This window comes from Equus caballus, chromosome 17, assembly GCF_041296265.1.
Source record: "Equus caballus isolate H_3958 breed thoroughbred chromosome 17, TB-T2T, whole genome shotgun sequence".
Classification (NCBI taxonomy): Eukaryota; Metazoa; Chordata; class Mammalia; order Perissodactyla; family Equidae; genus Equus; species Equus caballus.
In genome coordinates, this window is record NC_091700.1 from 87,372,023 (window position 1) to 87,398,919 (window position 26,897).

General features: G+C 36.5%; 1 long non-coding RNA gene across 5 annotated transcripts in view; it reads right to left on the reverse strand.

Annotated features, from left to right (window-relative positions):
- The window catches only part of LOC111768619 (uncharacterized), an 84,062-nt gene that overhangs the window by 52,062 nt on the left and 5,103 nt on the right, over positions 1 to 26,897 (reverse strand). For all 5 annotated transcript variants that reach the window (XR_011428056.1, XR_002801079.2, XR_011428054.1 and 2 more), the window contains exon 3: positions 19,663 to 19,735. This is a non-coding gene — a long non-coding RNA (uncharacterized lncRNA). The remainder of the gene's footprint in view (positions 1 to 19,662; positions 19,736 to 26,897) is intronic.

A 26,897-nucleotide genomic window follows, 5' to 3' on the forward strand; every position in this document is an offset into this window, starting at 1 on the left:
ATTTATAAATATTTTCAGTGATTCAATATTTTCAATTTTGATCATTTTTCTATATGTACGCTATTGGCTTATCTCAAAAAGCTATATTAGAGAATAAGAAAGAATATAAAGAAAAAATTATTTAGAGCTTTTGGCTTCCTAGTGATTTAATTCAACATAATTCCAAATTGTGTATACCATGATTCAGACCCTGTACTTGGTACCATCCAAATAATAAAAATTTCTTCACAAAGTTCAATATATTGAGTTCGAGCTCATAATTCTGCAGTTTCACATGTCACTTTACCTACAAAATTGAACAAACTTCTGAATTCCTCCAAATCACCTGGTGTCAAGGAACAACATATTCTCTTTTCTTCTTCCCTTCTCAGTAAAAAAGGTGAAAAGAACGGTCTTCACTTGCCATCTCTATTCCCTCATCTCTGACTTACTCTTTTCATTTTAGAAAAGCATTTTGCAATACGTAAGGCATAAAAAAGTATACAAAATAAAACAACAAATGTCCATGTACTTGCCTCCCAGCCTAATAAATAACATATTTACAGCACAGGTGAAACCCCTGTTAACACTTCTAGATCATATAACTCTCCCTCTTGAATTTGAACTATACCATTCCCATGCATCTCCATAATTGTATCATTTACATATCCTTAATCTACATGTAATATTGTTTTGAATTTTTTAACCTTATATAAATGGTGCCATAGAATATATATTCTTCTGCAACTTGCTTTGCTCACTCAGCATTGTGTGTGAGGATTGTCCAAGCACATGTACATAGTTTATGTTCATTCATTTTTCACTGCTTTATAGCATACACTGTATAAATACACTATAATTTATATCCTGATTTAGTGAACACTGTAAATATTCATTCACCACTGTGAATAAACATTAGTGGTATCCATTTTTTATGCCAAATCCTCTACAACTTTTGATATTGTCAATTTAGTTTCTTTGCCAGTCCGCTTTCCCATTGTGATTTAATTTGCATTTCTCCAATTACTAGTACAGTTAAGCCTCTTTCTTTTAATTTTCTGACCATGTGAGTTTTCTGAAAATTGTTGTACATCTCAATCTTTTTTGCGAGGAGGGAGGTTTTTCATTTTTAGCATAGTCAAATTTATCAAAAGCCTTTTCTTTATGGTTTAATAAATTATTCCTTACCCTAAGGTCATAAAGATATCTTTCCATCTTATTGTAATAATTTATTATCTTATTTTAATTATTTTGCCTTTCACATTATTCCACTGAGAATTGATTTTTTTATATAGAGTGAAGCAGGGGTCCAAATTCATTTTATTTTACTGTTGGGAATAATGGAATGCCCCAGCACCATTTATTGAGTAGTATTATCTTTTACCTACTGGTCTGCAATGCCCATTCAGACATAAATCAATTTTCCATATGTATGGGCTTCCTAGTCTTCCTTCCGGGTTCAGTTTCTTTTCAGGTGAAGTGAATCTCTTAGCACTTCCTGCTAGAAGAGTCAGTGGATAGTAATCTTCCTTAGAAAAGTATGAAAATATTTGCTTTTTCTTGAATTACACTTTCCCCTCAGCATTTTGAAGATATTTCACTGTCTTCTGTATCTATGATCACAAAGATTATACATAAGTAAACAACTATCAATTTGATTTGTTCCTTTGTATATAATCTGTCTTACCTCTTGTAGCTTTGTATTTTTTCTTCTTTATCTTTGATGTTTGTAATTTTAATATAATAGTTCTAGATGCAGATTTATTTATCTTATTTGGGGTTCTGTGTGCCTTTTCAAACTTAGGATTCTTTTTTTAACTCTAAAACATTTTTAATAATTCTTTTTAATATTGCTTCTCCACCATGCTCCTTACTTCCTCCTTCTGGAACTTCTATTAGCTGTATATTGAAGCTTCTCATTTTATCCTCCATGTTTCTTCATTTATTTTTTCGTATTTCCCATCTCTTTATTTACCTGTTCTGCATTCTATGTGATTTCATCAGGTATATTTGACAATTCACTAATTTTCTCTCCATCTGCATCTATTCTATTGTTTAATCTATTGATCTTTATTTTAATGACAATATCTTTCATTGTTTAAAATGTCTGCATGCTTCTCTTGTCCTTTTTTTTTTTTTCCTGCTTCATCTCCCCAAACCCCCACTGTACACAGTTGTATATCTTAGTTGCTGGTCCTTCTAGTTGTGGGATGTGGGATGCTGCCTCAACGTGGCCTGATGAGTGGTGCCATGTCCGCGCCCAGGATCCGAACCCTGGGCCGCCACAGCAGAGTGCGTGAACTTAACCACTCGGCCATGGGGCCAGCCCCTCTATTCACTACTTTAGCTGAGTTCTATCTTGGCAAGCAGAGAACTCCCTTAGAGTTCTGCTAGGTATTTGATAAAATTTATATTTTAGCCACCATTTCTGTGTGTCTGGATGGAGAGTGGGCATTTCTCAGTCAAGTTCATTCAACCATTCCTAAATGGGAACTCTCCTTCCTTGGCTTTACCAGACTCCAGATTCTCCCTCTGTCTTGTGTCCATGGCCTTTCCTTCTCATTTTTTGGTGCTCTCCTCTGCTTCCGTTCACACCATAAATTATGGTCTTAAAGCTTCTGACCTAGGCCCACTTATCTTCATATTCTACATGCTCACTCTTGGGAAATTCATTCACTTCCTTGACATAAATAGTAATAGTCCCACACTGCAAGATGACATTTCAGTTAACAATGGACCACATATTCAATGGTAGCCCCAGGAGATTAGTAGCATATAGCCCAGGTGTGTAGTAGGCTGTAGCATCTAGATTTGTGTAAGTACATTCTATGATGTTTGCACAATGACGAAATTGCCTAATGCATGTCTCAGAACATATCTCTGCTGTTAAGTAATGTGTAACTGTATACTAGTGACTATCAAATCCACGCCAAATGTATCTCCTGAGCTCTAATTCCATGCATTTTCCTCCCACCGCTGGTATAGGCACCTGAAAACGTCACAGGCACTTCAATCTCAACATATCCAAACAAACTCATGATTGGTCTCACAAAAATCATTATTTACTCTCATATTTCCCATTCTACTGAGTGGCACTTTTATCTCTCTGCTCAGTCACTGAAGCCAGAAACCTAGGTGATATTGCAAATTTGTCCTTTCTCAGCTCCTACACCCAATCAACAATAACCTCAACATACTCACCCCATTTGGCAACTCTCATGTCCATCCTCCCTTCCTATCTCCACTACGACGGCCTGAATTCTGGCCCTGAGTTCCTCTCTGCTGGATGATATAATAGTGGCCCAGATGATCTTCTAATCTCCCTTCAGTCTTGCCTGATTTTTGTAAATAGTCACAGACAAGAAATATATCATGAGCTTTTCATATTATTTCTATAATTATTGAACCATGAAATCACCAAAAGGAACTTCAAAATATCATGTGCTTATTTCTGGTCTACAACGACCTCTGGATAGCAACCCAAGATTCAGCCTTTCTAGACTTTACACTAAAATATATATGACACTCAGAAGAAAAAAAAAAAGGAATGAAAACAAAGACTGTCAGGCATCCTACTGCCAAGACTATGGGAAAAAATTCCACTAACAAAATCTCAAAGCTGAAATGAACATCAAAACCCATGGGCCACACTGAGTCACACTTTGAGTCTTGAAAAAGAACACATGCAGGCCTGGAAGGAGGCAGAGAGAGGCATTGTTCCTCCTCCATCACCTTCCTGCGGGCTTTAGGATCCAGCCTCATCACCAACCAGGACACTGGGCTGCCAGCCTCTTCTGCAGATAATGCATTTTGATGCAACCTGAGTCTCGTTCACCCCCCATCCAGCCAACAAAGCCCAATCTGAAGTAGATTAAAGTCAGAACCCCTAGTGAGTAACAGGACAAGACATAAAAAGGACACTAGAAACTGTATTAGACTCCTGCTTATCTCTCACTACCTGATCTGATTACCAGCTATCTTACTAAACCACACCAAACCAAAACTTACTAAAACTCTTGCAAAGGTGATCTTTCCTGAATAGACACCATCTACAGAATAACGTCCTAACTGTTTTACATAGCATTCAAGACCTACTCTATAGATTCAACCTACATTTGTAATCTTATTTCTCATTATATCTCAATATATTGAGAACTCCAGCTCCACAGTATTAGTATATATTTTTAAAGCATTCACTGTGCTAGAAGATCCTCTTGTCTCTGTTCGAGCTCACTAAAATTTTCCCCATTATTAAAGATCCATCTTCAAGGTCCAAGTCCTTCACAAAGTCTTACAAAATCCATAAATTGGAATTAATCTCTCCCTCCCCTGTGTTCCCATAATATTTTCTTTGTACTTCTATTTTAATACTTATCATTGTCTGTCATATTGCTAGCTACAACTTTGCTTCTCCCATTAGACCATGGACCTTTTTTTATTAGCTAACACATATCATAGTGCCTTCTGTATCAAAGATATGCAACAAACACGTATTGAATCAATTGAAGATGAGATGAAAAGGAACCACAGAAAGCTTCTTACTCAGATCTCAATTTTTTATACTCAGCTTTAGATTTTACTTTAAAACAATAGCTAAGTTTTGTCACTAAGCCAAACAGCAGGCTGAAATGGAACTATGTCTTGAATTTCCTTTGCAGTTTTGAAGAGGAAACCCATAGGTGACACCTTCCCTGACAAAGCAAAAAGGAACTAAAGGCCACAAAGGGAGGCTGAGGTCAGAGAACAAAAGGAAGTCCCATTTTCTAATCTCCACAAGATGGTCAAGTTGCTGATCTCTCCTGTCGCATTAGAGCAATAAAATACATCATGGAAGATCAGCAGATGTTATGACGATAGAAAAAGCAAAAGTGATATAATTATAAGGAGCCAAGGTACTCAATGGGTCCACCTCAATTTTTTCCTCTTTCCTTCTTCCAACCGAATGATAGAAAATTGCTGTCAATTTTAAAGCCAGTTATGTATTTGTCACACAATAATGAATCAACCATCCAAACACCTTTCATAGTTATTTCCAAATTAGCCAGACACTCTTTAAGTGAAATCTCTGTTGACTTCCACAGTCACCCCTGAGCTAAAATACTGTAGAGAACTTGTCCCTTTGTATTGATTATAAGAATACAGATTCCATAATAGTTTTTAAAGGCACAAAAGTTGTGTTTTGCATTCCTTTTCTCACCAGATTCAAAAGCAAAATTGCTCTTGTTTTTGAGTCATTTAACAAATGTTAATCAACTTCTTGCTATGCTCCAAGCATTGTGCTAAGAGGTAGAGACAAAATGATGAGAAAAAGCAGGCACAGCCCCTGACCTCATGGAGCTTACTTTCCCATAGGGGAGACAGATAACAATAAAATAATTTTATGGATAAATGTAAATTTTACTGCTATGAAAGGAGGTCTTGTGAAAAATATATAAAACTCAATAACAAAGGAAGCCAAGTTAGTCTGGAGAATGTGAAAGCTTCCCTAGAAAAGGATTATACACTGAGATTTGAAGATTGAGTCTGAGTTCAATAGGAACCGTGCAGGGAGGATAAAGAAAGAGAACGTTCTAGGCAAGGAGAAGTGGTGCACACAAAGGCCTTGCTGCCTCAGAAAAGATGTTTATGAACACTGAGGAAAAAACAGCTTCAAAGCCCAACACTGTGACTACAGCACACTGTCCTCTCTCTATCCACGATACTGTTTAGTGGCCCAGCTCCTGGGATTCTACAATGTTCTAGTTAAGAATAGTTAATTATTGAGCAGTTTGGAAAGCTTAAAATTACAGACTGCTTTAAGAAGTTGGGTGATGAATATAAGTAATGGTATGAGGTGGCCTGAGCTCAGCTGCATAGTCACAGGGTCCAAATCTTCCCTTCCTTTATGCTGTACTCTTCCTTTCAAATGAAAGGCAGCCATACAAAACTCAACTCAGAAAGGATTTCATTATTAGTTTTTCTGGGCAGTCTGTCACTGGACTTACTGACTAAGCTAATGTAGCATTCCAGTACCTTTTGCTTGATGATCCTGGGATAGAAACCAACATTATAGAAAAAAATTATCAGATAAGAGGAAGCTGGTGGGTTTTGCACATCTGAGAATTAGTTTCTAAAATTTCCAAACTTTGTTTCACTGATTCAGAATGACTTTTGAAACCATTATTTACTTCAACGTTTTTACCGACTGGCCAGCATGTTCTGATTTCTGCCTCGGCAGGGACAATACATTAATCTCCTCCCACAATCCCGACATGCAGGATTGGCACAGTATTTATTCTTCACCTCTCACTTAGACCGGTTTTCTTTTTACCTTCACTGCATCCAACATCTTGGACTAACCATATGTATGATTTTACCATAATGTAAAATGGGGTCAAACCTCTACTTCTTGAGCTGGACTTAATAAATAAAACTAATAGCAGAGATTGATTACCCATTTAGACAGCAAACTACAAAACCTAAGATTGATTGTATAATTTGCAGCTCTAAGACATGTATTAAATTTCCAGACATAAGATAAATAATTCATGTAAATAACCAAGAGAAAATACCCGACAATGAAGTTGTGTGGGTATCCTTTTACAGCAGGTGAAATAAATGACAAATTTCATTAACTCTTAGGATGTCCTGGAAATGCATTTTAACTAACAACTGCCTAATTGAAACTGGTGCATGGATCAAGGAAAGTCTATCTGCCCTTATCTACAGGCTTTCTTAATTAAATATCTAGACCCCTCAGAAAGTGATGTCTATACCTACAGTTTTCTTACACTCGTCTACCTACCTCCTTGTGATGTAGGAAATTAAAGTCCCTCAGATAACTAGAGAAGAAAAAAATAAGCATAAAGGATATGAGTGCTAAATTCTTCTTCTTTGGTGCCAGGATAGTAGAACCCAGTGGATAAAATATGGAGTAAGTGTAGGATTTTGTTTATACTTCCTCATGCTTAAACTAGTAAGCTTGACATAATCACTTAACCCCTCAGGTTTCATAACTTGCAAGGTGGGGATAAAAAGTCCATCCCATAGGGTGATTTCATGGTTTCATTAGATTTGCAGAAGCACAGATAATCCTGATATCTTCTGTCGGGGACTGGAATTGTCCACCCCAAGATATGTCTCTTTGGCATGAGGATTATTTTGGGCTGGTTACTTTTAAAAACTGCAGACCAGAGAGAAACTCTGAAAAGTAGAAGTTACCCTTTGTTAAGAGACATTTACATTTGTAAGGGAAATCTCCATCTGTAAAGGTGTCTCCCTCTCTGTACCAGGAAGAATGAGGGATGACCTTATCTCAAAAAACTCTTCTCAATGTGGAAGGCAAGTACTGAAATCTGCATAATAACCCTACTCTTGTTTATTCTACTTTTCTGGTAACCTCCCATAACTGACTCCCCCCATCCCCAACATCCTCCTTTGTCTTTAGCTGAGGATGTTTGTTATTTAAGGTGAGAGCTTCCACCATTTTGGTGAGTTGCTCAGTTTTCCCAAGTCTCTCCCATGTATACGTATTATAAAGCTTTGTTTGATTTTCTCCCATCATTCTGTCTCATGTCAATTTAATTCATAGCCTGGCCAGAAGGACCTAGAGTGGGTCGAGGAAATGTCTTCCTCCCCTACACTTCCAAGGGAGATATATCAATAAGGGATGATGTGATTGTTTTTCAGAACCTTTAATGAAGAATGTACCCATTGGCCCTACCACTGGGACATCTCAGCCTGGGATTAGAGAGTGGCTAGATTACTAAACCATCAAGAACAGGATATCTGACCAGGCAATGTGGATCTCTGGGACCCAGGGATGAAAAGATGAGCCCTTCCAGTCCTTAGTAGCTCACAGAGGACTTGAGTGCTGATGCTAAGTGCTCAGCACTGGACAAAGAGCTTTGGTCAGTGAAGTCCTCCCTTAGTGTCTACAAGGAAGCACAAGTTTTTCTGGAATATTCTGAACATAAAGAGAAGCCCTTTCCAAGAGTTTACAAGGGTTGTTTATAATGGGAGCTATAAGCAACTAACTAGACTTTTATTTTTTGATCTTTAAAAGAATCTTTATTATTACTATCATTCCCACTTTACAGATGAGAAAACAAAAGCACAGAGAAGAGTTCAGTGATTTGTCCAGTGCAACAAAGATAGTAGGTCATACAAATGAGACTTAACCTCCAGCGTTTATCTCATTCTCTACCCTATTGTTTATGCAGAAGCAAAAAGACTGCACCTGGGGTCTTCTTTTTGTGTTAAACTTTGTTCTTATAGGATTAAAAGTTAACTAATCTTTACTGGGGATGATGGTCTAAATTCTAGGAACTCCTGGGTTCTTGTTTAAAAGAGCTAGAATACTGATAGTTCTGGGTATAAATTCTCCCCAGTAACCATTTTTACTTTGGATACAATTACCTGGGTTGCTAGGTCTCTAGAGGCATTATGTGAGCTACAATATCAAGGAGTCCCACACTATACATGGTATCAAACTGGTCTTTGAAAATGTCCTGAGAAAATTATAAACGAGTGACGAGGTAACATTTTGCATACAATTAAAATAAAGGCTTTGTACTGTCTGAGTGAGGGGGAGGTTTAGAGGAGTTGATGGGTGTCTTTGAGAACCTTCCAGCAGGTTCTGCAGCCACGACAATCCCGGGAGCTACTCCCTAGGCCGAGGGACAGGGTCATCCTATTGTCAGCTCCAGCCTTTGCCCTACCCCATCAAATTTGGCACCAGCACCTTCAATATCAAGATGGCTTTTCTTAGGGCTTTTTTGTATTTTTCATTTTTTGCCTGCAATTGTTGGTGTTTCTGGGCTGCCAGCTTCTGCCGCACTCAGTCTGGGACATATGAGGCAAAAACAAAACCCAGGGAACTCACAACTGTGTCATTCCGGGCCTCAAGACCCCTTAAGTGTTGCCTTCTTCTCTCCACCTTTCAGTCTTCTTATGTTTTATCTATCATGTCCAGAGTTTTCAGCTGTACTTAGAGAGAGAAAGAGAAAAGTATGCCTATTCCATCTTTCCAGAAATGATAGTCCCCTTAACTTGCCTATGTGTGTGTGTGTTTGGTAAATACATATAACATAACATTTGCCATGTTAACCATTTTTATGTGTACAGTTCAGGGGCATTAATTACATTCACAATGTTGGGCACCCATCACCACTATCCATCTCCAAAATTTTTTCATACTCCAAGTTTTTTTTTATTTCATACTCAAATTTTTTTCATACTCCCAACAATCTCTATACCCATTAACAATAACTCCCCATACTCTCCTTCCCCTAAACCCTGGTAACCTCTAGTCTACTTTCTAAGTCTATGAATTTGCCTATTCTAGATATTTCATATAAGTGGAATTATACAATATTTATCCTTTTGTATCTAGCTTATTTCACTTAGCATGATGTTTTCAAGATTCATCCATTTTGTAGCATGTGTCAAAATTTCACTCCTTTTCAAGGCTGAGTAATATTCCATTGTATGAATATACTGCATTCTGTTTATCCATTCCTCTGTTGATGAACACTTGGGTTGTTTCCTAACTTGCCTTTTTTACAATGTAGTGCTGACAGCTAAAGGGAGAAGGGGCAGTGGAAGTGCGTGAAAATCTCACCTTGGTTTATCCTAGTCCCTTCTCTCAGTTCTCTAGACACAGCAGAACCGAGAGAGGTCTGACCTTAAGATGCAAGTCTCAGCACTATAAAACAATCCTCAGTCAGCTTTCTTCTAGGAGCCTGTGAACTTATGTTGTTGGCAAAGCGGTGCTCACTTACTTTAACAACCTTCCAATATGGATTTACTCACAATGTAATCTGACACTTTTTAAACGTCAAAAAGAAAAAAAAAAGGAAAAGAATATTGTTATTCTGTGCACATCCCTGCTGTTCCAGACCTCATCAGTCCCTGTCAGAGCATAGCCCTACTCAGACTGCCCAATGCTGTCACTGAGCCCCAGAGAGCCAGCTAACCAAACCTGCAGGGAAAACAGAGAAGGAAAACCCCGCATCAATGGGAGTGTTTGTGTAGAAGGAAACAGAATGCTTTTACACCAATTTACATTTTGTTGGAATACACAGCTAAGGTACCAAGTACTATAATTAAGGTGACCAAATGAAAAACATGCTTAAGGACTGTAGAACCTGAGAGATCGAGAACAGAGTCACTTGCTGGTAGGAACCCTGACACTGCAAGGGCAAGCAGACATCTTTGTCCTGACTACACTCCACACGCTGGGAGGGTAGTGTAGATGTCAATGTAACTTCCTGGGGTGACCACCACACTTCTGCTCAAAAGTGAACATTCCACAAGTACTACCTTGAACGTTCCACAAATACTGTCTGACCTTTTGTGCTTATTATCAGTAAAACAAATAATCCCAGTTACTCCCCAAAGTTTAAAATTTGCAGCCTCTCTGCAATCAGAGTTTCAGGTTTCTGCCTCATATTCTAGATATCAAATATTTTAGGGTAGAAGACTGTTTTGTTTCCTTTTGTTTTCCCAAACAACCTGTCATATTGTGATGGACTCTGAGATTTAGATCCTGGCTCTAGTTTCCTCATGCCAATTCTGTTCATGACAAATATTAGACACAGCATTCTGGGACATTTGAAGATCAGAAAAAGTCGAATCCTCACTTATACCAAAATCTGGAGACTAAGCTGATGGGACCTCGGTCCCATTCCAAACACTTGCAAATGTTGGATAAAATACACCAAATATAATGACATCAAAGCCAAAACTGGAGGATGGAATAGAAAATTACTGGATACAGAAACAGAGGAGAAATTCAAACCTAGAGTGGAAAGTAGGAATTGAGGCTTCAGCAGTCCACAAGGCCATCAGGCACTGATATAAGCACAGGTCCTGGGGAATGGAGTCAGGTTGGGGTTTTAACATCCACATGGCTCCCACAGTTTCCACCTCAGGCAGGCAGAGAGTTAGGACAAAGCCAAGGACCTTAAGGACCTGCCAAATCCATGGGTCAGGGACTAGACATTGGCCAAAAATCTACTAAATCTAGCTCCTTTTCCTCAAAAAGAATTGGATAGTAAACTTTAGATCCAGCTGAAAAAGGCCCGCGGAAAAGGTCTCTTGGTAGCAGAGAGTTCAGAATCTTTACTCAACAGTGATACTTTTGACCTTCTAAGTCACGCGGTTATTTTAAAATTAGTATTAATTGAGACAATGCGGGTAAAATCAAGTTTTTAATTCTGTTTCTGATGCACAGTACATGAAGCATCATCCTCACTATCATCCACATTGTCTGTCCTCATTAATATCATAGTTATAATGCTCTAAATGTGATCATTGATATTCCATACTAGATTTCTTATCAACAAATTGTAGAAGTGAGCTCCCCCAAAATAATATTTACAAGAGGAGCAAGTAGGGCTCAGGCAAAATTGGTTTATTACTAATCAAACTGTTGCTTCATCAATAAAACGATTAAGACAAACTTAACACTGTTTGCAGAGTTCATCGATCCAAGCCTTTAACTTCACTGTCAGGAGCCCTGTGTGGGAAAACATAGCTGCAACCCTACTGTAAATCTGGAGCTCTTAGGATTCTTAGGAATCGTAGCATTGTGGCCAGTCCATGACAGATGGCTCAACAATGACCATGAATGAGATCCTGCTCAGTTGGAACAATGCAGTGCTAACAAGGTGTCCATGGGTTTGTTGTCTCAACCGCCACTCTTCACTTATGGACACTTCTGTAGTCTACATGCACACATAAATTTCTTATGGAAACATCTCTGCTCCCCATTTTAAATGAAGACCTTGACTTCTATTCTGTAATATTATCTTAACTATAATAATAGTAATAATAGTACAAATTATTGACTATGAACTATACTGGCACCATGTGATCTATATACATTACTCATTGATTGTCTGCAGATGAAGAAACAGACTCTGTGACCCTAAATAACCTTTACAAGGTCATATATTGAGAAGGTATTTGGACCAAGCAATGTTTGACTCTGATAATGTATATAATTATGGGTGTGCTTTTATCTAATACAATTCCTGCCTCTAACAGTAAAAGTCAATATTGGGAATAGAGAATTCCATTGGCAGTCCACATTTATGATATAAATATTCAATAATGACACTAACATTCTAATAGGAAAAAGGACTGCATTTATTGATCATACATATAAGTTTATCTGGTATATTGTGGATACTTTAACATATTACATATCATTTAATCCTCATAACATCACTAAAAAGTAGCTATTCTTATTCCCATTTTACAGTTGAAGGCATTCAGGCTCAAAATGTTTAAGCAACTTTTGCAAATTTGCAGAGGAAATAAGTGGCCTGATTCTAGTCCAGGTGCTTCATGCTACACCATGCTGTCAGTGTGACTTTACAAATGCATCATTAAGATTACTTCCATATTAAGTATATGTATACAAAACATATTTACAATATTCTTTCATGGACATACATAGTCTCTATTTTGTATTAAGGATTGGCCTGAATCAAAATAATCAAAACATCTCCAAAAAAAGTAAATTTCTTAGATGTATACGTCACTGATTATAGACTTAAGAGCTGAAAGGGACTTTAGGCTCATGGAATACAATCCACTTAATCTTAAAGGTGAGGAGACTAATGTCCCAGAAAAGCCCCAGTTTATGCAGCTAGTGACTAGTGAAGGGATTGTGGGCAAGTCTCTAAAATGGCAGCTAAAATTTGATTCGTTCAAAAACCACACCAATTGTGAAGATAAAATAAATAAAACAAAATAGCACTGTGTCTAGCACGTAACAATGTTAGCCAGATGATGATGATGATGATGATTGTTACCAAATGACTATATTAAAATAAGGAGACTGAATCTAATGGCCTCCCATATTGGTCAATCTTCTTATACGCATACACATGTGGTCTTTGTCCATTGTACAACAATGACATTCTTCACTTCTAAGTGATTTGTTTATCCACAATCATCGTTTATTCACCTACTGTATAAGTTCTTGTCTAGTTTCAACTGAGCATACATTTAGAATGTCTTACAAGTTGGGAAAGAAAAAAAAAACACAATGTTTGGGTTCCTCAATAAGTCACTCAGAAACTGTGAATACCAAGCCCAAGAGTAGGGTGACGATATCATCCAGTTCGCCTGTGGCAGCTCCAATTCATGTTTGGTGTACTAGCTTTATTATTAATAGTACCCCTTTTTACTCTCAGAAGTGTACAATTTTAGATGATGAATTGTATGGTCTAAGAGTTTCGTTTCCAAATTTATTTAAAAGTTAAATATAAAGCTATTTTAGGGATGATGGCCAGTTTATAAATGTGACCTAGGCTACAGTCCAGAAGCCCTACCTGCCCCTTCACGGCAGGTAGGACAATAGGAATTCCCTGTTTGCATAGCAGAAACTACAACTGTTTTCTGGGTAAGCCAGGTGCTATCTTACAGAGGAAGTAGATGATTTCACACCATTTTTAGTTTCTCCAGAAGACAAGAACGTTACCTATGTAACAACAAATGGTAATTTGAAGCAAAACACCTCCTTCTGTGTGAATAGCTACAGGAAATTTTCAATTCCCCCTGTGCTATCCATCTTGGAGAGCTGGCACTGGGCTCTATGCCTTTGCCTGTGAGATAAGCTGCATCCCAGGCCTCAAGTTGCATGATCCGGCTACTGCCTGGAGCTTTTGTGTTGCATTTTGTTATTAATGCAAATAATAACACACATGAGAGACAATATTTCCATCATTACAGAAAGGATATGATATATCCTCCAGGAAATATAGCAGGACCCTCTAACTAACCATCATGCAACAACTCCACAAGTCATTGTCACAAGCTATATGCAATTAGGTTCTGAACAATGCTTGGGCCATGACACATAATTAATGCTGACAAATTGACAGCAGAATGCTTTTCATTTCCAATGTAAACATAACAGAGGCTTAGGGAATACATCCTAATGGAATAACCTTGTCTTCAGGAATCTTCTGGTTGCAAGGAATAGAAACCTACTGATATTAACTTAAAGTAAAGGAAAATTTAGTATAAGCTTGGAGTGGGGAGAGGCATCTCACATGCAATGGCAGAAAATGCGACTGGATCTCCTCATAAGCAAGAAAGCTCTCAGGACCTAAGTGAGCTGCCACCTCTGTAATCAAGTGGGCCATCACTGCTTTTCTCTACCTCTCTTTATGAATCTGCTTCATTCTTTGGCTTTTCTCTGTAGACTGGCATTCTCTGCTGATTTATTTGTATACAGAGCCCAAAACAGTCCTCCCCAGTGTAGTTTTCCATCCCTTCCTAATTCAAGTGCCCAGCCGTCCGGATTCCAATTCTAAATTCCCAGGAGGAAGCAAATCTGACTGGCCCATGAGCTAGACATGATGTACCAATGAGCTAGGACCAGAGAACTCATATGCTACAAACATGGTTCCTCAAGAGCCTGATTTGAGCAAACATTCGCAAAGGAATCTATAAATGGATATAAAATGGTCACATGCATTTTTACTCTCTGTCTCTAGTACCAAGGAAGCCTATTTTCTATTTTTCACAAACGCATTTGGAAATAAGTTGGGCGCATGGGCACATAGAAACATCATATTCTGAGTAGGTAGTAACGCCATTTTAGCACATTCAGCTGTGCCTCTGAAAATTTCTGTACAGAAGAAGATCAGATAGTATAATTCATGAGAGTCATGCCAAGGGCCCCCAACCAAGGCACTCACTGTGGACTCATAATGAGGAGGCTGGCATTCATTATTCTCTACCCTGTCTGCTGTCATCTGGCTGTTCTTACATGAGCTCCCATGGGTTTCTGTGCCTCCACCATCTCTAAGCTTTCCTATCCTGTCTACACCAGACCTCAGGCTGTAAAGAGAGGGTCTTTAATAAGGGGATTAAAAACATAACAAATATTTCCTTAGGCAGCTTGTCCAAGTCCTGCCACTCAGATGTCCTTGATTTCTAAGCAACAAAAAAAGCTCCTGAAATTTTAAGGGGATCCAGACAAAACTAGATCTAAGGCTCGCTTAAGTTTTTACACATTATCCTAACAATTTTTTTTAACTTTGATGATTGATATCTTTTAAAACTCATTTGTGTTGATGATTTGTTTTATAATTGTTTACTTTTTTACCTAATTGGAATTGTCTTACTAGCTATTTTTGATTGAAACAGAATTTGATGTGACTCCTTTTAAGAACGAATTTACATGCAGTGAGATAAAACTTGAGAGTTTTTCTGTATTCTTCACTATGTTGTCAGATCCAGAATTTGTTTGTGTTTTAGTACTAGGATTTGGTTATAAAATTAACAAATAATTACCTAAAGGTTGTGACCCAGTTGTGGTTCTTGTGAATTAAGCCTATGTTACTGCTCTTTAAGAACTATATTGTTTAAAAATTCCTACTGTTATGATTGTACCTGGTTTACAGTTTAAGTTCAAAGTTTAAAAAAACCATTTATTTTAAGTACTATGAAAGTGGAAATAACATCTTCTAATAAGAAGACAACACAATAATTCAATACCTGGAACTTGATCATAATTTGAATACTATTTAATATTTCATATTTAATCCAATTCAATCAACATTTATTAAATACATACCACTGACTAGCCAAAGCATTATGGGGATTAGAAAGATGGGAAAAAATTATAGCTCCTTCGCCCTTCTCTCCCATGCCCCAAACATCCATAGTCCACATACTAGCTGAAAGGACTGATGGAGATAAAATAAATATAATGCAAGAGAAACTGCAGTTCATATCAGAAGAAGAGTATGGAGTGTTTGAGGAATATGGAGAGAGATAGATTAATTCCAGTTTGAAGGATACATGGGGAGGTGGAATTTAAACTATGTTCTGGACTTAGGGTAGGTAATCTAGTTATTCAATATCTTCAGTAGTAATTTTCAGAATCACCACTTAAAGTATAGTGTTTACTTCAGAAAATATAGAATTAATATTGTTACATTGATTTTCAACATGGGAGCATGTCAGAATCATCTAGAGGAATTTGTTATAAAGACATGCCCACCTGTCTGTCCCCCAGATTCTTAATTGGTGAGATTTTGGTGGGCTTTGGGGCACACCTCCTCCCTCCTCCACACACATGCACATACACACATGCACAGAAAGCAAGAGAAAGACTAAATGCCATAATGAAAGCTTTTACCTAGACATACTCCAAGGTGAAATATAGTTTCTACAAATACGTTTTTTAGACAGATAATGTTAAGGTAATGGAAAGATCTCCTTTGACTCTTGAAATTAGAAAATTTATCACTATAGTTAATTTTTATTTAAGGTTACCTTACATGTATTTATGAAATGTACTTCACTCCTTTCTGGAATCAAGTGGAGTAAAAAAACCAAAATAGGTAAATAATCGATATCTAGATGGATAGCAACTGACCTGAATGATTTAATGCTCTGCATTTCTACTGTTGGAGAGCTGGCGTTGGAGGACTACCATATAAAGACAGGTTCCCACGCACAGGTGATCCACCAAGCCATGGTTAAATGTCCTGCTGAGCCTCAGGCCCTCCCCTACTCCATCAGTCACAGATCCACATAGAAAAATCCCCAGGCTTAAGACAGTCTACAGTCCTAATGTACAGACAGCACTGAGCCCTTTGAAACTGCAATTTCAGTATAACAATCTTAGTAATATATGCTATTGATTAGTCTCCTTTCTCAATTATTTTACCTGGGTTGCTTTCTTTTGAACACCATAATCATATCCTTATAACACCAGAAATTGACCATTTTACCTCCTTTTACTTGACCAGTGTGTAGTGCAGAACTGACACTCAGTTTCAGTCTTAGAGCTGACTGTTGTTCATAGAATCTAATTATGTTGACAAATTAATATTTCCTAGATAATTTACATATGTTGTAGAATCTTTTCATTGGAAACATTAGTTTGCATGGGAAACAGCCAAAATCTTTATTAAAATCCTACAAATACCAGAGACTAGTCCCCAACAGTGGAGTCAAGGCAACTTGCATTATGGGATAGTCTAACAATGTTCAACTACCTGGCACAACAAGGAAAATAAGAAGGCTTCGTATCCCTGAAATGTCTCCCTTGGCTTCTCTCATTCAAATATAGACTGGAATCAATTTTGTCATCAGGACTATCGCACAGAGGTAGCACTTTGACTAGGTAAACAAGATTTCTCTTTTTCAACTAGTGCAGCCATTTGAATGTGGTTAATTATTTATTAAGTGCTAATATTTTGTGAAGCTGTGTGAGAAGCATTAATTAGGATAATAATAAAAGAGGATATACTGTTCTGTAAAAGCAGGAAGCTGAGTTTTGAGGAGATAACCCTGGAGAGTAGGATGAATAACTTTCCTTGACAAAATAACTGGCTGGCTGCTGAGAGGAACAATGGATGAGCCTTCCACTGTGACTGCTCTGTTTTCCCCAATGTGCCCCAAACCATGGTTGAACACAATAAGACAAGAAGCAGAAGAGAAATTGATGGAATCAGATGAGGGATGCAGCTCCAAAGTTTGAAAAAGTCTTATAATCACTTGAAAATAAGAGAGTAGTTGAATCAATTTAAGAATCTAGTAATTGTGAAGGATGGTATTGTTTATGTTATACCATAGGAAGAGATTAACCTTATCATTAAAAAAATATACAAAATACAATGGATCCCCATAGCCTCCTCATGCTCACTCTAAGCACACACTCATGCCATGATTTATGCCCCGGCTTAACGTATTTTCTTCTATTTTATTTTCCTTGTTTTCTTTTCCTCCCAGGTAAGCCTAGCTGAATGCCTCAAAGTTGCTAGGACCATGATGCAACTTAACTGCATATCTCCCACTCACACTGTAATTGGAAAAAAAGCTTTTACATCAAAAGACTAAAACCCTAAGTGTAAAATTTCAGGCAGCAGTCAGTTGATAGAAGGGGTGATTTTTCAAATCCTTCCTGGCTCTTCCAAAGTTCAAGCCCACAGATTGACACTGACCTTGCCTATTATAGACCTACTCTTTTTAAGCTGGAAGTTTCTTTTGGGATAAGGCCACCCATAGAGAAATATTTATATCTCTCTCTCACTGACGTTGAGAAAATCCCCATTCTTTTCCCTTGTTTTCATGTTTTCTGTGTGTTAGAAACAGGATTTTTAGAAGCAAAGTTATAGTCCATTCAATCGTTCATTTGCATACGATTTATGAGTTGCCAAAATGTTTTATGCAATGTGCTGAATGCTGCTAAGATCCAAATGAACAAAACACTGTCCCTGTCCTCAGTCAGTAGAGAACACAGTGCAATAGTGTGCTATTGATGTTAAGACAGAAGTCTGTTCAGGATTACATTGGGGTCACAGACAGTGAGTGGTAAATTCTATCTCCAGCACCCACACCTATATAGGAACTGATTAATCTCTGACAAAGAATATTTCCCCCACTGCGTAAAAAGATACAATATTGTAACCCCTGGTAGGAAACTAGCAGCTGCCCTTACTTCAAATGGGAAAAAGTTATTTTGGAAAATTATGCTCTAACTCAAAGTCATCACGTTAACCACGGAAGTGTGGTAAGAACTGTGAAACTCATTACCTAAACATAAACCAGAAAAAAAGACGTTAGAGAATAGACCAGACATGGAAATGTATCCTAAATAATTCTGTACCTGCACTTTTGTAAGCCAGTTTTTCAAAGCAAAGGCTAATCTTTAACATTTTGGCTGGTTTACATATACAAATGATGAGGAAGAAGTCACCTTTTATTCTTTGCAAGGTGCCTTGCACATAGTAGGTGGTCTAGAATTATTCCTTTAATGCTAATTTTAGGACGAAACAGCATGATGCAAGTTGTAAGAATTTGCTTTTTCTGCAACACAGGTATCTTCTTTATTCTCTTTCGACCTTTGGAATTTCTGATACTCTATTTTGATCTTTATAAATAGTTTGTGGTAAAGGTTATAATTTGTTTATCTAAATTCCTTTCAGTCATTCAAGAGATACATATTCAGCATTTGTTTTGTACTAGGCATTGATCTAGGTACCAAGTATGACAATGAACACGAAAGACCAAGAGCTTACATTCTAGTGGGGTAAACAGACAATAAACAAATAATCAAACAATAATTTCAGGTAGTGACGAGTGTATAAAAAATAAAACAGTAATGCAACAGAGCATTCTTGGGGTGGGGGCTACTCTACATTGTGTAGTTACGGAAGGTCTACCCAAAGAGGTGACATTTGAAGAGAAACCTGAGAAATGGGAAGAAATCAGGCAAGTAAAAGTCTGGAGAATCTAAAGCAAAGTCATTTTGAAAATTTGACCCAAGTACATGGACCACAAACAGACCAGTGTGCTCAAGTCAAAAGTCTCAAAGTTTTCCTTGATTCCTCTTCCGTTCCATCACCCTTTCAGCCAAACCTTCATCTAGACCTGTCAGCATTACCTACAAAACAACACCTCAAATCTCTCCATTGCTCCCCTGAGCAATCCACCATCATCTATCACCTAGCACTGCTCTGGTCATTATGGCAGCCACTAGCCCCATGGTTATTGATCATTTGAAATGTCTGAATGCTCCAAGTGTAAAATACACACCAGATTTCAAAGGCTTCCTATGAAAACAAGTAAAACATCTCATTAATAATTTTTATTCTGCTTATATACTTAAATGATAATATTTTCAATAGATGGGGTTAAGTAAAATACTTGTAAATATTCTTTTACCTGTTTATTTTGACTTATCTACTTCTTCGTTTTCTTCCGGCATCAGACTGTTGTGCTCCACAGGAGAAAGAACCTGAAACAATTTTATTCACTGGTGTATCTCCAGCATTTAACAAAGTACCTGTTTCATAGTTGTACTTGATAAACATCTGTTGCATGAATAAGTGAACAACTTGCCCCCATCACTGCCTTGTAAAACTGCTTCGTCCTGGCATTTGAAGTGTAGGTACTGAAGACATTAATTTTAAAGTTTACTTCTAGAGCTGTGTTTATGGTTCCTCTTTACAAGTGATGTTATGGAAAGTCTCCTGACACAGTTGCTTAGAAATCACTAATTATGACACTTTGGAATGGAAATTATGTTTCCTCATTTAGGTATGTATAGATTTGACAAAAACATCACTTTTTTATGCCTAGGAATAGCTCTATCACATGCCACACAAACCAATTAAACACAATTCTCACAATTTACAGACAAGCTAACTGAATGTCACAGAGGTGAGTAACTTATCCTGTAAGTGGAGGAGCTAGTATGTGACACTAGGTCTGTATGATGTGAAACTCCAGGTTTGTTTTTTTTTTTTTTTTTGGATTACTCTGAGTAGCACCCTGCCTGGTGGCATAGTGATTAAGCTTGCGCATTTCGTTTCTGCAGCCTGGGGTTTGTGGGTTCGGATCTGGGGTGTGGCCCTATACACTGCTGATCAAGCCATGCTGTTGTGACATCCTGCATATAAAATAGAGGAAGATTGGCAACAGATGTTAGCTCAGGGCCAATCTACCTCACAAAAAAAGGAAAAAAAAGAAAAAACATTAACAAATGCTTTACTCTGAGTAGCATTCCAAAGTACAAGACTGTGAAAGGAAATGAATGTGGATGTGCTAGAAGGCAAGATGCCATGACAGATGGGTCAAGAGTCAGAATCAGAAGCTTTGAGAAGAAAGATTTACTGGAAGGAATGGGATACACAGTACTTTGTTTTTAGAAAAATTAATAGAGATATTTGTATAAATTATATATTATCTCCTCCTTCCCTCCTCTCCTTACCTCCTCCCTCCACCTTCATTCACACAGGAACATACACTTTGAGAACATCAAGTTTTGGGAGTGGCAAGTTTAATAATCACAGCGAGAGTGAAAAAGTGTCTCTCTCAAACCTCCCTTTCTTTTTAACCATTGTGTGGGTGTTTGCAAGGCAAGACCCTCCTTTATATTTCATGCTATAAATCTTCTTTAGAAGGACATGTTGGATTTCCACAATTTGCATGTAAGTTCTTTAAAGGCAAGGATATTCTTCAAATTCTTTTATTGTTCTGCTCCCAATGCAAACACATTAAAGTAACAGAATCCCTAGAATTTGAGACATTATATATATACCGTTTGTAACTGTGGCATACAGAATGGATTAATAATCTTTGATCCATGACACACTCTTATCATTTATTTATGCATGGCCCACTTTTTTTATTTATATAGTCATTTTTAATAATGAAAGAAGCACCTGAGAACTTATCACCCAAAATAAAAGCTCCAGGTGTTCTAAAAGCTACCACGTGGTCCCCAACATCTCAACCTCCTGCCTCTCTCCACTCAATACATCCATCATTTTGTATGTGTTCATCATTTCCCCGTTCCTTGTTTTTACAGAGTCTTAGTGCATTTCTATAAAGCATATTTTTAAAAACTCTAGTTCTTTAACTTTATTAAAAGGGTATCATGTTATGTACAATCTTTGGGGCTTACTTCATTTTTAGTAAATATTACAATGTCATTCATATTGTTGCATATTACTATGGCTCATTTCTTTTGACCATTATATAAAATTTTCTACTGTGAACACACTGTGATTTATCAATTCATTCTCCAATTGATTAGCATCTGGGTTGCTTCTAGGAATTTATTCTGTTTTTTCGTTTTTGTTATTATGAATAAAGCTGCTGAAAATTCCTGTATATGTCTCTTGTTGAACACACACAAGAGTTTATTTTGGGTATATACCTCGGGTTAGAATTACTGGGTCACAGGAAATATGCATATTTAAATATAAGAGATAATGCAAATCTGATTTTCCAAACTGCACCAATTTAAATTCCATCTGCAACCCTGAAGAGACTCTGTGGACACATATCCTCTCCAATGTTTGATATTGTCAGACTTTTCAATTTTGCCAAGCTGATATAAAATGGTATCTAGTTGACCTTCTTTGATCACTAACAATATTGAACATTTATTCATATGTTAATTTGTGTTTCCTCTTCTGTTAAATATCTATTCATGTTTTTTGCTCACTTTTCTATTGGACTGTTTGTATTTTTCTTGTTGATTTGGATAAGTTCATTCCATGCTCTGGATACTAGTCCTTCATTGGGTTTTGTGTGTGTGTTGCGAATATCTTCCTCTAGTTTGTACTTGTATGTTTACTTTCTTTATCTGTTAATGAACAATGACTCTTAACTTTGATATAACCACACATATCATTTTTTTAATCAAAGATTTTAGAGTCTTTTTAAAGAAATTCTTTCCCACCACAAAGTCTAAAATATATTTACCTATATTTCCAACTAACAGTTTTTAAGTTTTGTTTTGACATCCATCTGGAGTTGACTTTTGTATATGGTTTAAGGTAGGAATTCAATTTTATTTTTTCCCAGAGTCATTTTTTTCTAGCTCCATTTATTGAACAGTCCTGTTTTCCCACTGATAAGAGATGCTTCTGCTGTTAAATGCTGAGTTCCAGACATGCATGGGTTTGAATATATGTATCTAAGAGTTTCAGTATATATATCTAAAAGACAGGAGTTATTTCTAAAAGCCATAAACACAATACCAGTACAGCATCTAAAATAATTAACAATATATCATCAAATATCCAGTCAATATTCAATTGTCTCATAATAATTTTTTTACAGTTTGTTTGAATCAAGATTCAAATAAGCCCCATATATTGCAATTGATTGATATGTGTCTTAAGTTTCTTTTAATCTGTTGGTTCTGCCTCCATCTCTTTTTCTTTTTTCTTATAAATTATTTACCGAAGAAATCAGATTATACATCCAATGGACTTTCTATGGAAAGATTTTTAACCACTACTTCAATTTCTTTAATAGGACATATTCGAGCTTTTTATTTCTTTTAGTCAGTTTACAAGTCATATATTTCCAGAAATTTGTCCATTTTGTCTAAGTTTTCAAAATCTTTGGCATAGTTACTGATAGTATTCTTATTATCTTTCTAATCAATCTATTGCTATATCCCCTTCTCCCCACAATATGATTTGTGTTTTTGTTGCTCTTCTCTTGATTACTACTGCCAATGGTTTATTACTTTTAAAAGGATCATTTTTGGGCATTGTTGAGTTTTTCTATTGTATCTTTATTTTTCATTAACTCTCTCTTATTTTTTTATTTCTTTCCTTCTACTTCTTAAGTTATTTCTAATTTCTAAAGAAGTGCACTTTAATTACTTTTGTCTTCTTTTCCAAAATAAACATTTAACTTATAAATTTTCATCAAAGAGCTACTTTGCTGTATCTCACAGGTTTGATATATATTTTCATTACTCTTTGGTTCCAAGTGTTTTTAAATTTATTTTTTAAACCATGAATTTTTAAGCATTATAAGTTTTTAAACTTCCAAATATATGGGTTCTTCATCTGTCTTTTCATTATTTTTAAAGTTCTAATGTAATTATGAACTCAGGGTCTGATTGATACCTATTCTTTGAAATGTGTTGAGATTTTTCATTATTATCTAGTATACGATCAATTTTTGCAAATGTTCTGTTAGTGCTGGGAATTCCATATATGTCCATTACTCCAATTTTGTTAATTGGCTATTCAAATCTTCAATATCCCTGTAGTTTTTGTCTGGCTCACTTATCAACAATTGAGAGAGGAATACGCACTATGAGGGTGGTTTTATCCATTTTTCCTTGTAGTTCTATTAATTTTTGCTTTATACAATTTGAGGCTATTTTACTAGTGCATACAGTAAAAATTCTTGGGTTTTGAATCTATGATCATTGTATAGTCATTCTTTCCATGCCTAAGAAGACTTTTGACTTAAAACGAATTTAATCTGATACTAATGCCACTAAATCAGCTTTCCTTGAGTTTAAATTTGACTGATAGAACTTCTAACATACTTTTTATTCAATTTTCTATGTCCTTACCCTTTAGGTGCACTTTTTGTAAACCGTATATAAATGGATTATTCTTTTTTCTTTTAACTGGTGAGTTGAGCTTGTTTGTTTGTCTGGCTTTTTCTGAGGAAGATTCACCATGCCCATCTTCCTCTATTTTGCATGTTGGTTGCTGCCACAGCACAGCAAGGCTACTGACGAGTGGTATAGGTCTGCACCCAGGAACTGAACCCAGGCTGCTGAAGTGAAGCATGCTGAACTTAACCACTAGGCCACAGGGTCTGCCCCGGAATTTAGTTTTTTATAATTATTGATACATTAAATTCTATTTTGATTATCTCATTTTTTCAATATTTTTAAATTCTATTAATTATAATACTATTCTTCCTTTTTTCTTTTTGTGAATACTTATGTATAGAATCTCCCTCTTAACAAGACAAGAACACCTTTGGCACATTCTCAAACCTTTTAATGAACCCCCATCCTACTGATATCACTTTTAAATTTTAGGAATTATGGATGCATTTTCTTTATTTTTTGGTCTTAGATATTTTTAAAGACAATAACTGATTTTACTAAAATATTTTGATCACTTTTTCTTCATACATCTTGTGCAACATCACTTAGATTTTTTTCTACCTTTTCTTTAAGTACTCATCCATTGTTTTCAACGTGGGTCTCTGTGTGGCACTATTGTGAGGCTCTTGAGGCCGGAGAATATTTGTATCTCATTCTCATACTTGAATTCCACTTGGCTGAACATAAAACTTCAGTTTCTAAGTTCTTTTCCTTTCAATATTTTGAAAATCTTACTCTATTGTTCTTCTTGCTTCTAAAAAATGCTGCTACTGAAAAGTCTGATGCTTAATCTGATATTAATCTTTCATACTGTAAACTTTTAGAATTTCCTCTTTGTCTTGGATATCCCAAACTTCACTATAATCTGTGTAGGTGTGAGTTTTCCATATCACTCTCCTTTGATACTCCATGGACCCATCAATCTGAGGTCTTTTATTTGTTCATCCATCCATTCATTTATGGGAAATTTAACACTATCGTTTCTCTAAGAAGTCATCATCTAGTTTTCCTTCTTTTTCTTTTGAAGTCTGTATGCCGCCACTTCTACTTCTGTTCTGCATATCCCTTGGCTTTTCCTTTTTCTATTTCTTTGAACTTCCCTTCTTTCTTCTGTGAGATGACACAGAATCTGCTCTTCCAATTCACTCATGTGTTCCTTTACTGTGTCCCTTCTGCTATCTTATCCTCTCTTCTTCTTTATTTTAACTACTACATATTTAGTTTTTAATACGTTTTGGTTCCTTTCTGTTTGTTTATTTATTTCCATATGTCTAAGGTTATCCTTTATCTTTTTTAGTATATTTATTAGGCAAATTTTAAATTTTTGGTCCATGCTAATGTTATTGTTTCTGATGGAATCTATAATATTTTTTTTCTTTTGAAATAGTTATGCTTCTCAAAATATCTTGTTATTTGCCATGTGCATTCATTTTTCTCTGGAAATGTGTATGAGGATAGGCCTAGGGTGACCCACTAGGACTGAGGAGTTTTCTAGGATGCAGGACTAAAATCAGGACAGTCCCAGGTAAACTAGAATGGTCGATCGCCTTACTAGACCCCATTTTGAGTCATGCCAAGTTGTTCAGGGGGTGAGAGTAAATGAGCTTTAGAGTGGAGAACCCTAAATCTGAAAAAATCAGAGAGAGAAGCAACATCAGTAGGAGCAGTCCTTAGATTGTAATTGACCAGCCCAGGGAAGTTAGAGCAGGAGGTATGGGTGGGCAAATGCCCCAAGTCGGTTAGGACCTAACGAGTTTCTTGGCTCCTCACAAGCACAGGGCTTCTGTGGAGCCCTGATTTTCCTCTTGAGTCAACTTAGTTCAGAGTTGTAAGTCACCACACGTTGGGGGGAGATGGGCAGGCAGCGATTTTCCCAAGGCAATAGTGAGCACGAGCATATTTACAACAGCTCTTTTCCTGTTTTATTCTCCCACAGTGTGGCTGGCTGCTTATTGCCCCAGGCCTAAACCACAACTACCCTCTTCTCCCAGTCCCCTTATAAGCCAAACAGTTCAAAAAAAACAAAAAACAAAAAAACCTCTTATTGCTGGGGTTTTCTCATAGTTTTCTCCAGTTCAGGATGTTTCATCCTCTATATTACTCCAGTGACCTTGGAGGAAGGAGCAGTAATAATGCTGGTTCAGCATCTTCATATCACATATTTGTATAGTGGCTGCTAATTATTTTTAAATTTTTTATTAAAAAAACAAAAAGTTTCTTGGATACGTGGAAAATGGCTTTGGAAATGGCAAAGCACCATAAATATTAGTTACATTATTATGGATAATATCAAGATGTGTTCACATGCCTCTGTAGCTTAATTTTTCAAAAATATTCCTATATTTGTACAGGAAATAGCATTAAAAAGATTACTACAACCATATTTGACCAGAAACCACATAATGTCTAACAAACTTCTGATTTTTATTACAAGTATTTATTATTTTTGCTATATTATTACATTTCATACATCTATGAGGCTTTTAATTTCCAAAATGCATCACTAATCTATACTTATTCTTCCTTACAGCTTTTTTATTGAAAAGATTTTTCTACGGCAAGGTATAAAAAGGCATTCTAGGTAAAATACTTTAAATTACATTATTTACCAAAAAGACTACCTTTATATACTACTGGTCTATTGAAATGTTTCTTTTCAATCAAATTGCATTCATTTTTACATAATGCATGTCCATAACAACTACCATGAAAAAAACAACCATAAGCAAAAGTTGTTTTCCTGTCTGTCTTCATTTTTTGTTCCTCCTCCTTCTTCTTTCTACTTGTATTTGTGAAAGTTTAAATTCCTCCTTCTTGATGCCCTCAAGTCCATAATTACTTCTTACGACAATTCTTTCATGATGCCCGCATTATAAATTATTCATTATTTGAATGATGCTTTAATTTCAAATGTACCCTTGTATTCTTTCTACTTTTTCTACTGTATTATTTTCCCTATATTATTTTTACACCTTTTATAACCTTGCTTTGAGATTTCTGGCTTCTGACTTTTTCC